Source organism: Phascolarctos cinereus, unplaced genomic scaffold (assembly GCF_003287225.1).
Source record: "Phascolarctos cinereus isolate Bilbo 61053 unplaced genomic scaffold, phaCin_HiC Scaffold_9;HRSCAF=440, whole genome shotgun sequence".
Classification (NCBI taxonomy): Eukaryota; Metazoa; Chordata; class Mammalia; order Diprotodontia; family Phascolarctidae; genus Phascolarctos; species Phascolarctos cinereus.
In genome coordinates, this window is record NW_027556402.1 from 246,296,317 (window position 1) to 246,311,657 (window position 15,341).

At 38.2% G+C, this 15,341-nt stretch overlaps 2 pseudogenes; both read left to right on the plus strand.

The window, feature by feature from the left end:
- The first annotated feature begins 6,095 nt into the window (after positions 1-6,095).
- LOC110199505 (olfactory receptor 4C15-like) lies at positions 6,096-7,038 on the plus strand (annotated as a pseudogene).
- A 1,188-nt stretch (positions 7,039-8,226) lies between these two features.
- Positions 8,227-9,127, plus strand: LOC110199520 (AP-1 complex-associated regulatory protein pseudogene; annotated as a pseudogene).
- The last annotated feature ends 6,214 nt before the right edge of the window (positions 9,128-15,341 follow it).

A 15,341-nucleotide genomic window follows, 5' to 3' on the forward strand; every position in this document is an offset into this window, starting at 1 on the left:
AATATGGGTGCCAATAAATCAATTGGACTCACTTGATTCTCTTCTGCTAGCATGGAATATCAGGCTGTAGAGTATGAAAGTCAGAGTGTGGTAGGTAGAATACACTCACTGCTCTAACAGCTTAATGCAGGGATATGCTTGGGGTTCTCTGATGAGATGCTTACCTCAGATAAGTGGTAGCAGTTACCATGTCCTTCATAGATCCCTCAAATGGAATGATTTATTTCTGCATTTTCTTCTTCTTTTTAAAATATTGCTTATTGAATTAAAAAAATCATTATCTTCATTTAAAAAAAAACATCCCATGTCACCTCCTACTCAGATAGCCATTCTTTATATGAAATGACAGGGGCAGGGGGCAGAAATAGAGAGAAAGAGAGAGAGAGAGAAACAAAGAGAGAGAGAGAGAAAGAGAGACAAAGTTAGAGACAGACAGAAACAGAGACAGAGAGAGACAGAGACTGAGACAGAGACAACATAGAAAATATGGAAAGAAGGGCTAATATTATGAGTAGGATTGTGCTGAAATGGTCTAATTTCAGTGGCTCCAGAAAGATTTTGCAGTATCATTCCCTTTTTTCCCACTTTACCAGGTACACCATTGAGGCAGCAATCTGACAATTTAATAATCCATACCTGATTGCTTCTTCTTTTAAGAGCTGAAAAGGAATCAAATTGTACCTGTTACCAGTCATTTATTGTTAATGTGGATGTATTTATCTATAATTTCTTGAAAAAAAATCTGTTCTTCATTTAAGAGAATGTAAGTTAAAGGATGTGTGGAGAAGGAGAAACTCTTCAAATGAAAAAGAAGGGGAAAAAAAGGAGAGAAGGAAAGGAAAGGAAAAGAAGAGAAGGAAAAGAAAGGAAAAAAAATCATATCACTCAACTTATTGAAACATTCTATTCATTACTTTTGAAATGATTAGTTTATCAATCACATATTCTATCTAGCCTAAGAAATGTTAGGGTTAAGGAGAGTAATGTAAAAATTATTTTAAAAGAAATTTTAGACTTTATCAGAACATCAAATACCATTGAAGCTATCTTCCCAGGGTACTATTATGACAGAAGGAGTCATTTAGGAAGCTTTATCAAGAGGCTTGTGCAACATTTTTCCCTCAGTAACTTGATTCAATTCAACTTGACTCTTTTTTTTTCTCTGTCCATCTGTCTCTTTCCACCTCCGTTTCTCTCTGTCTATCTATTTGTCTTTATTAGTTAGGTGTCTGTTGGTTTTGTTTAGATATACTGCACACCACCCTTACCACACAATGAAATTTCCTTTGTAGCAATAGTTAATTAAAAACAATTGACAAATTTTATGCATCACATGACATGAACATTGGTTCACTTTTTTCCTCCCTGCACATCTAAGGAAAATGGAGAAATGAGAATCCTCATTTCTGCTGGTGGGTCAATGTTGTTATTTATAAGTATTCAGCATTTAGCTTTGTTTTAATCAGTATTTCTTAATGCATTCATTTCCATCCTGGCTGCCTTGGAAAGTATTAGGTTTTCTACATCTGAAGGTTTTAAGTCAAAAGTTGGGTGACCAGATAAAGTGCATATTGAAGCGACATTCCATAAAGTATCATGTGGGTTATATAATTCCTCAGTCAATCAGTCAGTCAACACATGTGTATTAAATGTTTACTATGCACCAGCACATTAATAAGGCCTGGGAAGAGAAGGAAAACAAACATTGTTGTCCATGACCTCACAGAGACTGCAATGAGAATAAGGCCTTGGAAGACAGATATATCTTCAAGTGATCTCTGTTCTCAGGCATAGATACACACAATTGAGAGAGAGAGAGAGAGAGAGAGAGAGGAGAGAGAGAGAGAGAGAGAGAGAGAGAGAGAAGAGAAGGTGGGGGAGAGAGAGGGTGGGGGGGAGAGACAGACAGAGAGACAGAGACAGACAGAGACAGAGACAGAGAGAGACAGAGACAGGGAGAGACAGAGAGACAGAGACTGAGACAGGGAGAGACAGAGACAGGGAGAGACAGACAGAGAGAGAGAGACAGAGACAGAGAGAGAGGAAGAGAGAGGGAGGAACAGAGAGGGAGAGAGAGTGATAATTTCAGAGAGAAGGCACTAGCCTCCAGAAAAAACAACAAAGTCCTTTTATAGAAGGTGAGATTTGAGCTATCTTGAAGAAAGAGGGAAAAGAAAAGGTAGATGTGTGGGGACAGAGCTCTTTAAGCACAGAGAATAGCCAGTGCAGAGGTATAAAGTATTGGAGAAGTAGTGGGTTCAAAAACACCAAGAAGCCCAGTTCAGCCAGATTGCAGAGTTCCCAAATGGGAGGAAAGTGAATGAAGACAGGAAAGATAGAAAGGAGTCAAGTTAGGAAGAGATGTAAATATCAAAACCAAGAATTGCTTATCTAATTCTGAAAGTAATAGAGAGCCACTGGGAATTATTTAGAAGGAAGGGGAACAGTTTAGACCTATGCTTTAGGAAAATCACATTTGTAGATGTCAGATTGTCAATAAATATTAAGTACTTACTATGTTCCAGGTACTCTTCTAAGCATTGAGGCTGCAAGGAGAGGCAAAATGTAGTCTCTGATTTTGAAGAGTGCACAGTCTAATGGGGAGATAACGTAAAAGCAACCATCTATAATCAACCTACATCTAGGATAAATTAGAAATAATCAGCAGAGGGAAGGCACTAAAATTAGGTATGGTTTAGGGAGGCTTCCTGTAGAAAGTGGGTTTTTTGTTATTGTTCAGCCATTTCAGTCCTGTCTGACTCTTCATGGCCCCATTTGGGGTTTTCTTGGCAAAGATATTGCAGTAGTTTGTCGTTTTGTTCTCCAGCTCATTTTACAGATGAAAGACTGAGGCAAATAGAGTTAAGTGACATGCCCAGGGTCACACAACTAGTAAGTGTCAGAGGCCAGATTTGAACTCAGGAAGATGAGTCTTCCTGACTCCAGGCCCATCACTCTTTCCCCTGTAGCATGTAGCTGCCCAGAATTTTAGCTGGGACTTGAAGTAAATCACAAAAATAAGGAGGTGAAAAATGAGAAGGAAGAGCATGATAGTAATAGAGGACAGCCATCAAACATCCCCACAGTCAGGAGATGAGGATGGATTGCAGTATGGAGGGAACTGAGGCAGGGAGAAAAACTAGAAGGCTATTGAAGTTGTACAGGCAAGTGGTGATGAAGGCCTGTTGCAATAGGCAAAATGTGTGGCCCCTGACATGTCCTTCAATCACTGGAATTTTGTCATTCTATGTAATAAGCCATTGTGCTGTGTTCTCTTCTTTAATGCATGAAGTATTGTAAGGAGTATACAGAAAGTAGAACCACAGGACCTCAAGTGAAATCCTGCCTTAATTGCTTACTATCAGTATTAGACAACCCAGTCAACCTCTCTAATACTCAGTTTCTTCATATATAAAATTAAGGGATTTGTTTAGTTGACCTCATATATCACTCTGAGCTCTAAATTTATTACCTTAAGACTGGATAATTTCATTTTTCCTCCTAACAACCTTGTGAGGTAAGTCAGAGATGTGTCATTTTTGCTTTATATATAAGTGGAAACTGAGGCATAGAAAAGTTAATCAATTTCGCCCAGATCTTTCAGTAAGAGACTCAGAATTCTCCAGGTGTCTTCACTCTTTCAGAATTCTTTCATTAACTCATGTAGTTATACAAAAAAAGTTCCTGCCACTCTGGGAACATAGAAAGAGTGAAGTAGCCAAGGCATCTCCTTAAATAAATAACAATGATAGCTGTCATTTATATGGGACTTACTATATGCCAGACACTATGGTAAGGACATTGCAACTTGTGTCTCTTTGAGCCTCACAACAACCCTGGGTGGTAGGTGCCCTTACTATCCCAGTTTTGCAGATGATGAAACAGGCAGATAGAGGGTAAATGACTTATTCAAGGTCACAAAGTTAGTAAATGCCTAAGGCTGCATTTGAACCCAGGACTTTTCAATTCCAAACTCTGTGCTCTCACCACTGGCCCACCTAGCCACCCAACTAGATGGATACATAGGTTTGATGAGATAGATAAGATAGATAGATAGATAGATAGATAGATAGATAGATAATGAGAGTTAGATATAGCTATTTAATTAATAGATAGAGATCGATGTGTATATGACACACACACATATGTATATTACACATGTGTATATGACACACACACATATGTATATTACACATCCTACCTAAACAAGGATGATGTCTTGAATCACTATGGATCTCATTCAGGGCACCCTCTACTTTTTTGGCGCTTGTTGAAAGTGTGACAGCATCATGCTCAACCATCAACTTCTGAATGACCTACCTATCCCTAAGGAGCCCTCTCTTCTCTATGGTATGACCTGCTTAGGACATTCCCACGACAATAACACATGTTCAGGCTAGATGTTAGAAATCCATAGCTTCAAGAGTTATAATTGCATTGCTTAAGAGTTAATTTTGTTTCATTAAGTCAATCTTTTTTTTAAAATCAAGTAGTACTTTTATTTTCCATATTTTTTAGTTAGTTGGGGGTACTGTTGCTGAAATTTGTGCAAGAAATATGTGTGTGTCTGAGTGTGTGTGTGTGTGTGTGTGTGTGTGTATGAAGATAGATTGCAGTGCAGAGAAAACTGAGGCAGGGAGAAAGACTAGAAGACCATTGTAGCGGTAAGTGAAAGGTGATGATGGGGGGCAGCTAGGTGGTTCAGTGGATAGAGCACTGGCCCTGAATTCAGGAGGCCCTGAGTTGAAATCCAGGCTCAGACACATAACACTTACTAGCTGTGTGACCCTGGTCAAGTCATTTAACCCCGTTGCCTAGCCAAAAAAAAAAAAAAAAAGAAAGGTGATGATAGCTTTGAACAAGAGGTAAAGGGGTGGCCCCTTGACATGTCCTTCAATCATTGAAATTTTATTATTCTGCATAATGTCATTGTGCTATGTTCTCTTCTTTAAAGCATGTAATACTGTATATAGTATGCAGAAAGAGGAACTCACAGGACCTTATTGAAAAGTCCTCAAAGATAGATAGATAGATAGATAGATAGATAGATAGATAGATAGATAGATAGATAGATAGATGATAGATAGATAGATCTCAATTTGTGTGTGTGTGTGTGTGTGTGTGTGTGTATCTCATAATTTTTATGTATTTCACTGATATATTTCCTTTTATTATCTGGTACACCAGGAAGGTGATAATGGTGTCTGTTTTGCCCCATTCCTTTGTTTTCTTTCATTCTCCAATGTAGCTCTTAACATTATTTCCCTAATATATCCAGATAATCTCACATCTGGCATTTTTCAATGAATTCTTTGTCTGGTCAATCTACTGTACTTGACATAATTTTCATGAAGGCTCTTTCATATCCTTGTATCGAGGATATGAGATTGAGTTATTAAGGCATAAATGTGGGGACAATTTGTTTATTGATAACGTACCTCTGTCATTATAAAAACAAAACAAAACATACACACATTGAAAAGATCTATTCAATTTTCTATGAGTGATCATCCTACAAAGTCCTTCTTTAAATGTCATTAGGATGATATAACTCTGTTGGGTCTCATGATTTGACTCCATTTAATGTGAAATTATTTACATATACATACATGCATGCACATATGTGTATCTATATGTATGCTTTAAATTATAATATTTTTCAACCACAGTAATACATGATATAATTTCTGTCAGTGTGGTCATGATTTAGGGGGTAAGTTGGTAACAGCATATTTGCCCTTTTACTCTTAGTATTTCAATATCATTTATAAGAACAATATTTCTTTACCAGTGATAATACAGATCTTGGTCCTTTCTTGACACAACACAAAACTGAAACTATTTTAGATGTGTGTGTGTGTGCGTGTGTGTGTGTGTGTGTGTGTATGATATTTAAGACTTTAATCCACATCCTTACTGTGGCAGACTTACTCACTCCCACCTATACCCCATGCATATGTTTACATGTATGACCCAAAATGAAGGAAATGTATAACATGAATAACTTAATTACAAAGGTCAAATAGTCCACATTAAAGACATTTCTTCATTGTCGCCCTTGCAGGTACCCTGTGATTACAAAATCATTTCTTCATAAACCTGAAAGCATGGAAAATCAAAGTTATGTTACTGAGTTCATTCTCCTGGGACTCTCACAGACTCCAGATGTTGAGAAAATAGTTTATTGCCTTTTTGCTCTTGTACCTTGCGACTCTGGTAGGAAACTTGATTATTATTTTGACAATCACCAACACTCCCTCTCTCCTAGGCTCTCCTATGTACTTCTTCCTGGCCTTTTTGTCTTTCTTTGATGCAAGTTTCTCCTCTGCTGTTGCCCCCAAGGTAATAGTGGACTCCATCTATGAGAACAACACCATTTCCTTTGAAGGCTGCATGTCCCAGCTCTTTGCAGCACATTTCTTTGGTGGTTCTGAGATGATTGTTCTCACATTCATGGCCTTTGACCGCTATGTTGCTATTTGCAAGCCATTGCATTATGTATCTATTATGAACAGGAAGCTGTGTGTCCTCCTTGTTGGAGTGGCCTGGGCAGGAGGCTTCTTACATTCCCTGATCCAGGTTCTCTTCATGGCCCAGTTGCCTTTCTGTGGGCCTAACATGATTGATCACTTTATTTGTGATTTGTACCCTTTGTTGAAACTGGCCTGCACTGACACCCATAGCCTTAGTCTCATGGTTACTACAAACAGTGGGCTCATCTGCACAATTAGCTTTGTTCTCCTGCTTGCCATCTTATGGGGTCATCCTACACTCATTGAGGAAATATAATACTGAGGCTCGGCACAAAGCCCTTTCTACCTGTGGTTCCCATATCACAGTTGTCGTATTGTTTTTTGTTCCATGCATATTTGAGTATGCACGTCCTCCATCTACTTTCTCCTTTGATAAAACAGTGGAAATATTTTACACTATTCTAATCCTATGTTAAATCCCTTTATCTACACTTTTAGAAATACAGAGGTAAAAAATGCCATGACAAAATTATGGACAAGACCTGTCATTTCTATTACAAAATAAATACTCAAAATGAAAATTTCTCATTTGATATATATGTTAAAAAAAAGATCAAGGTTGATTCACTTTTATTTATTAAGATGAAAAATGTCACATATAATACAGACTAGACTAGGAGGAGGCATAGGATCTAGGTATTGATGGGGTTTGAAATAATGCAATGTTTCAAAAACAATGAAATAATACTTTAAATAAGTAAGTCATTTCTGCTGTGGACAGTGTATGATTTAAGTCTGCACATATTTGGAGGGTGTTCAAAGGGAACTGAACAGCTAAAATGATTTATCAGGTGCCAAGTATCTACTGGATATGATGCTAGGCAGTGGGAATTTAAAAAAAAAAGACAAAAAATACAACTGAAAGATTTCCTGCCTTCAAAGATCAGATAACAGGTATTTGTATAAGTATATACTTATTCAAATTAATTAAAAGTAAGTCAGGGGAGAAGCAGATGGTAGGATCAAAAAATCCTTAATGTGGCCCTTGACAAAAGCTTTGGAGGAAATCAGCAAGGAAGAACATTGCTTCATGAGGTATATAGTCTTTGCAAAGGAAGAGATGAGGGCAGTAGAGAGTCATTCATCCTATCAGTAAAAATATGTCAAGAGCAGTAATGTCCAAAAAAGACCTAAACGTATGGGACCACTCCATAAACAAATTAGAAAAGCGAGATTGGAAATGCCTTTTATTACTGTGATTAGGGGAAGAGTACTTGACCAAAGGAGGCATAGAGAAGAAACTAAGAGATGAAGTGGAAAGTTTTAATTAAATAGTATTTGAGAACTTTCATACAAACAAATCAATGAAGTTAACATTAGAAGGAAACGTTTAGCCAGGAAAGTAGGTTCGCAGCAAGTTCCTCTCCCAAGGATCTGATACCTAGGATTACTAGTGAATGTATTTAGATATCAAGACAATTGATTCTCGGTGCCGGACTCTGAAGCTAACAGCGGGTCTTTCTCTCCACGTGGCCGGCCCAGCGGATGGGGCAAGGCCGCAGGGGCCCGGGCCCAGGCTCGGCTGCCACCCTATGAAGTGCCTTTGTTCTGCGCGTCCCCGCCGAGCCTCGCATCCTCCAGCGCGCCGCCCGCCTGTAGCGGCTCCTCGCGCCCACGCGGCTGCAGGACCCGGGGACCCGCGCGCGACGAAGGGGCCGCTGGGCCTTGAGGTCGGGGGCGCCCCGAGCCGCATGCCACGGGGAACTGCTGCTGGACCCAGGGCTTCGGGCTCCTCCGCAAGCAAGCGGGATGGCTCCAGCGGGGAGGCGGCGCAGAGTCAAAGTATTTTAGGAACCGCCCAACAGGCGAGCATGTCACTAGAGAGTTTGAAAATCTGATAGAAACAGATGAAGGGGAAAGCCCAGGAAGTAGTCACAGGCCCCTTCCTGAGCAAGAAATTGCTGACTTATGAGAGAGGCATTGGGATTCCACTGCTGAAAAGCAGAAAGCATTTGATACGAAAATTCAAAGAGAGTTTAGCCTTACAAGAAGAGAAGTTAAGACTAGAAGAAGATGTACAGCGTGGAGCAGCCAGGACAGCAAAGCAGCCAAAGTTCTTGGAGCAAGAAAGGCAAACGATTATGCAACGATCTCATCCTTCCAACACTGGAGAACGTCAAAGTTCAGGGGCAGAAGAAGACTTTGAATCCTATTTGAGAAATATAAAGTCACAATATGAAGTTTTTCAAAGTAGCGGGCTTTCATCAGAGGCCACAGTTTTGACACCAAACACAGAAAGTGGTCGTGACATAATGGTCAAAACCAAATCAACGAGTGGAAATGATGACGGCCCATCCCTAGATCTGGAATGGGGAGATGAAGAAGCAACGCATAGAATGGTCCCTTTGAGAGAACGTTCCGAAACTGAAGAGGATGTTCTAGGGCAGCATTAAAACGTGGCAGCAAGAAGAGTGCAAGTAATCCCACCTCGGCTTCTAATGATGCTAGTGGGCTGCAGTGGGAGAATTGATTTTGTTAGTGCCGAAATGGATAACCATGCAATTCGGAATACTCTGGATTTGTGAATCCCGTTTTAGAACTGTCTGCCTGTGAGTTAAAAAAAAAAATCTGAGGCAGATCAGCAAGAAAGATAGGGTGAGATCATCTGGCCTTCTTGTCAGTCATGACCAAATGTTGAAAATCAAACAGAATGCATAAATGTTTGTTCTGAGCCTCTTTGTAAGGAAGAAAGAAAGTATGTGGTAAATATTTAATAGCAAGGAACAGGAATGATGGAATCTGTCAATTCAGAATTAAGTGCAATTTCATCATGATTCTGTCCTGCTTCTGAATATGTTGTAAAGAAGATTCTTGTTCAGGTACCATTTGGACTGGATAGCCTCAGAGGTCCCTTCCAATTCTGAGATTTTATGATTATTAAGAACTATCTGCTCTAATATGTAATCCAATGTAACATCAGTAGATTTAATTTTTTTTCCTTTTAAATAACTTGCATTTTAGTTTTCTTTGCATGGATCTAATACTGTTTTAAAATTATCTACTTATTTCATTATCTGAACATGAAAATAATAAAATATTTGTTTTTCTCAGCAACTCTAAAGGGAAGTTATTAGCAGCTTCAGATAATGCACTATTTCCTGAAAGTTTTTTAAGCTTTCTCTATTTTTATAACTTGTTTGAATTTAATCATTCTATATAGCACAGTTAGAGTTCAGTAAGCCTAATAGAGCACTAATATTCATTTCTATCAAATTGATATGACAGCACATACATGGTGTTATCTCTGAACAGGATTGCTGTGAGGCTTGAAAGAGGTGGTTACCCTCAGAACTGGAAATTTTTAAATTGCTAATGATCAGACACAAAATTGAGGATAGAGCCTAAGTGTTCCACTTAAAAAAGAGTTACATATTGCTACAAAGGGAGTATTTACTTTAGACATTATTTTCAATTTCTAAGTTTTTTTTTAAGTCTTCATTGGATGAGTTTGGAATAATATTAAAATAAAAAGCTTACACAAAGAACTAAATTCTCTATGAGTGAACAATGTAGGAGTTCCTAAGAAGAAACAATATGGGTATTTTGGAGAGTTTTTTCTCGTATGAAATGACAGATTTTATTTAGTTTTCTTTTGCCTTATTTTATGTATGATGAAGGAAGGTACTCTGGGAAGTAAAGCTAGATGAGCTGTGAGTTATAGCTGCTGCTAGGGTTCTGCAGGGTATCCCAAATGTCTTAGTGTGGCTTTAATAGCTTTAACACACCACCAAGGTATTTGGGACACCCTGCATGTTAGCCTTTCTTTTTCCCACTTTGTTAAATATGAACTAAAGTTTAAGGGAGCAAAATACCTTCAAATTTGGCTGCATTTCTTGATTTTGCTAGGGAATCTAGTATAATTTCAGTAGCTAAATTGACATGTAGTTTCCTTAGTAATTTTTTCCCCCTTAACAACAATGGTAATGCACTTCCTTAACACCACAGGAAGATTAAGATGCAAATAGTGCTGGAAGTTCTTGCTGTAGTTTTAAAAATCACGTGGCCATTCAAACATTTTAACTTGTATGATAAGCAAGGGTATCTGTAACTTCATCTCCTTTTTTAACTTGCAGAACTAAGACACTGACTGAATATGTAAATATATTTCATTAAAGATGTGATTATTGTAAGTTTTGCCATAATTTAAGTTTATAGCTCTGTCATTTAAAGATATTTTAAGTGTAATTTGCATTCATACTGCCTGTAATATTGCTTTTTAAAGTTTGTATACATCAGATGCATATTTTTGTTTTGGCATAAGCTACTGTCTAATTTTTCTGGGCATTTTGTTCATATAGACTTTTTTGGAAAGAATGAAATCAACTTCTCAAAAGTTGTGAATAAATACATTTTTACATTTAAAAATAAATAAAAAAAGAAAATTGATTCTGTAATGGATAAGTAGTCAAAATATACAAACAGGCAGTTCTCAAAAGAAGAAATGTAAACTGTCAACAGTCATTAAAAAAAAGTTTCCATGAAAAATAAGAGAAATTTATGTAAATGCAGTCCTGAAGTTGTTTCTTATACCAGATCTATTGTCAAAGATGGCCAGTCAATGAATCAACAGTTATTAAACACTTATATGCTAGGTTTGGTGCTAATCCCTGGGGATACATATAAAAGGAAAATGAAGAATCCCTACAATGAAAGAATTAATATTCTGACATGAGAGACAACATGCAAGCCACTATAAAAAAAAAAGAGTTAAATTGATTAATTTTTTCATGTGTGTGTGCATGTGCATGTGTGTGTGTGTGTGTGTGTGTGTGTGTGTGTGTGTGTGTGTGTGTGTAAGGTCATCCATCTGGTAAATTCTGGATAGTGATTGGATATTGCTCTTTCTGATCACCAATCTAGAACTTCTGATTGATACAAACATACATATAGATAATGCTGGTAAATGTGAGAGTACGAGAGATGAGACAGAATCATGTCATGGCTGATTTTTAAGGAACCCACAAAGGAATGCAACCATTTTTATATTTCAGGTTTTAGGTGATGGGGAGATGCCAAGCAGATGTTTTAAATATAAAGTCAGTGGTCAAGTGCATTATGGGAATAAATAGTGGTAAGACTCCATACCAACAACCAAACTATGTTCTCATTTCTGGTTAAATGTCCACCATTATAAATTTTTCCTGAGTAGTGTAGTAGATAGACAATGAAAAAGAACTAGGCTTAAATCCAGTCTCAGACACTTGTTACCTATATAACTCTGAGCAAGTCAATTAATCCCTCTGTCTTAATTTCCTGACTTCTAAAATAAAAGAGTTAGGGTCAGTGACTTCTCATGTATCTTCCAAAACTACACGTGTGGCTACTGGGATCTTTCATTGTGAAAAAAATAGCTATTCTCTTTAAACCATTTTCATTTTTCCTCAGTAGAATTCAGTTCATTCAGTCACACTGAGAAAACATGCATTCACATCTAGATCAAACAAACAAAAAACACTCAGTTTAAGTCATACAGTTGGATGGCCAGCTCACTAAATTGCTATGGATTAAAAAAGTCTGATTATTTCCTCCTTCAGAAGGGACAATTTTATATAGGCTATGAGGGAATAATTGAGAGGAAGCATTAGAACATTACAGGAAGGAAGATTCTTGGTTTATGAAGGATGTTTTGAGGATACCATGTGTTTTCATTGTGAAGGCCAGCAAAGTAGAGACTACCTTAGAGTGACTAGACCTTTATGAAAAGTTACCCATGTGACCAAACATTTCATGACAAAACAGTGAGAGCTGCACTGAGATTCACTTCTGCCTAGCACCTCCCAACTAAACCTTCTTTGGTGTGATATTGTAGGTGATCCTTAGAACAATCCTTTGATGTAGGTGGGTTTTTTTTTTGTTTCTTTCTTTCTTTGTTTTTATTATTATCCTCACTTTCTAGGTGAGGAAACTAAGGCTGAGAGAAGTCAAGTTATTTGCCCAGGGCCACACAGTTAATTGAATGGCAGCATTTGTCCAATATCTGAGAAGAGGAGACTTGGGGTCAAGGTATACGTATAAATTCCATCTCTGCCACTTACTAACTCTATGATCACGGACAAGTAACAACGTTTTTCAGCCTCCATTATCTCATTGGTAAAATGGGGAGAATAATAACCTCTCTCATAGTGTTATTGGGAAGATTAAATGAAATAACATTTATAATGTGTTTCACATAATTTGAATCAGTAATGTTAGCTATTACAGTTAGCATCAGAATTCAGACCTGTACCTATGTCATAAGGCCCAATGGATTTAGAACTGGAAGGAAGATGAAATGGTGCTAAGTCCAACCACATGATATTACAGATAATGAAAGGGGGGTAAGAAAATTTAAGTGACTTGCCCAGGCTCACACAGCTACTTGATGCTTAAGATGCCATTTGAACCCATGACCTTCTGACGTCCATAACTCAAACTTTATACCTCACTGCGCCTTCTGACTTCAAGTTTGATGGTCTCTCCACTGCATCCCTCTAAGGGGAAAAACACGTGTATTGAAAAATAAACATGAAAATCTCCACTGCTGTGTGATTATGTTTTTAAGGCAAGACAATAAACTTTTATGAAGAATTGCTGCGTTATCAGTCGATAATGGTAAGTGTTGGGGATGCAAATACAAGCAAAAATAAAAACAGCCCCTTTCCAAAAGAAGCTTGCATTCTAATGGATTAAGAAAAAATACAGGGGCAGCTAAGTGGCAAGTGGATAGAGCACCGGCCGTGAAGTCAGGAGGACCTGAGATCAAATCTGGCCTCAGACACATAACACTTAAGTAGCTGTGTGACTCTTGCCTCACAAAAAAAAAAAAGTGCAGGGGAGGAAGATAGATGAACATGTAAGTAGCATCATTTTGAAGTCTAAAGGGTTAGAAACAGATCCAAGAGGAGAAAATAAGGACTTTAAGAAGAGTTCAGAGGTGGGAGAAGGGAGTTGGAAAGCTGAAGAGATGTTCTAGGGGGAGAACGACCTCCAGAAGATCCAGGGTAAAGTGATGGTTTAGGTGTGGTGGAAAGCATAGAAAGCCAAAAACTGGCTTATGAAAGCTTGAATAATGTAACTAATTATATGCATATGTATATGTATGTATACACACACACACACACACACCACACACACATATATGTGTATATGTGTATATAATGTCCTAGTTCCTACTAAGGTAAATTGTAGGAAAAGTAGGTGCAATACATCCCCTAAAACCAATGGCAATCTCTCCCATAAATACAAATCCGGGGGAAATTTTGCTCAAAATTCTAGAGAAGTCATATGGCAAAGTGGAAAACTCAGCCCTGAATAATGGGAGTCTTTCTTCCCCCAATGCACAGAAATTTCACGAAGTTCCCCTTAGATATGGCGTTCTTCTTGACTCTGAAGTCAGGACCCTTGTAGAGTTCATAGCTACTTTTCTCACTACCCTGAATAATTAATCACCAGTGAGGTAGCTGACCCTGATGACCTTTTTGCCCTCATTGAAGATGTCTGACAACATTGCTGAAAACTGAAAAGCATCCGAGCAAGCAGAGAGAGCTCACTCCACTGGTGACTGGGAAAGCAAAAGAGCATCACCCATTATGTATAACCTGTGCAATTGTGCCATCATGAAGCTGACATACAATGCGGACGAGCTTCTCCAGGCAACCAAATTTTGACAAACTTTTCCACAAGCCCTCATGACCTACAGTATCAAAGGCCTTGGTGAGATCAATGGACATTTTGTACAAATCCTGCTCTGCTCCTGGCATTTTCCCTGGAGTTGTAGGTCAGTGAACACCATGTGGACCATTAACTCATTTAATAATGAGGACAAGCCTGTGAGCTAAGTCTATAGGTGTTATTACGCACATTTTCTGGAGGATGAAGCAGGGGCTCAGAGAAATGAGGCAACTTACCCATGGGGAAAAAGCTAGTAAATTTCAGAGTTAACGTCAACAAGCATTTATTAATCACTTACTGTATGACAGGCATTGTGCTAAGTGTTGGGGATACAAAAAAGGTAAAACCAAGGTCCCTGCCCTGTAGAAGCTCACGTTCTAAATGGGAGATCACAAATCACCATGTACACACAAGCTGTAGAGAATATCAATGGAAGGAAATCTCAAAGGCAAGGTTTTTTTTCTTTTAATATTTAATTTATGGAATAAAACAAGCATTTCCATAGCATAGTATAAATTTAAGAAGATGATTGCTCATGAAGCTGCAAATCCACTATGTATAACATGCTATTTTTTAAAAAATATACAACAAAGTTATTGTCTAAATTTGTTTTCCTTTTTTTTTCCTTCTCTCTCCACCCTCAGAGACGGCCATCATTGGACACACACACATACACATATACTCTCACACAGACACACACGTATATGTTTATGTATAAAATTTTTATACTTGTATTTATCAGTTTTCTCTGGATGCAATATTACTATTAGTATATACAATGTTCTCCCGATTCTGCTCATTTCATTCTTCATTATTTTGTGTAAGTCTTTTCGTGCTTTTCTAAGATCATTGAGCTCGTCATTTCTTATAGCACAGTAGCATTCCACCATAATCGTATACCACAACTTGTTCAGGCAAGGTTTTTATCCAGATCTTTCTGGCCCCAGGTACATCCCTTTCCCCCCTCTGCCCTGCTGCTCCCTCCATGAACACCTTAGCCTTACATTACACTCCCCAGACTTTACCTGACAGGTGGATGGTACAGCAAAGGGGAGAAGTTGGCCAAGCACCTTCATATCAGTATCGTGTGTGTGAAGTTCCAACCTTAGTATGTACTCGGTGCTTTTCAAGAAACTCTTCCCTAGTCCCTGCTGCTGG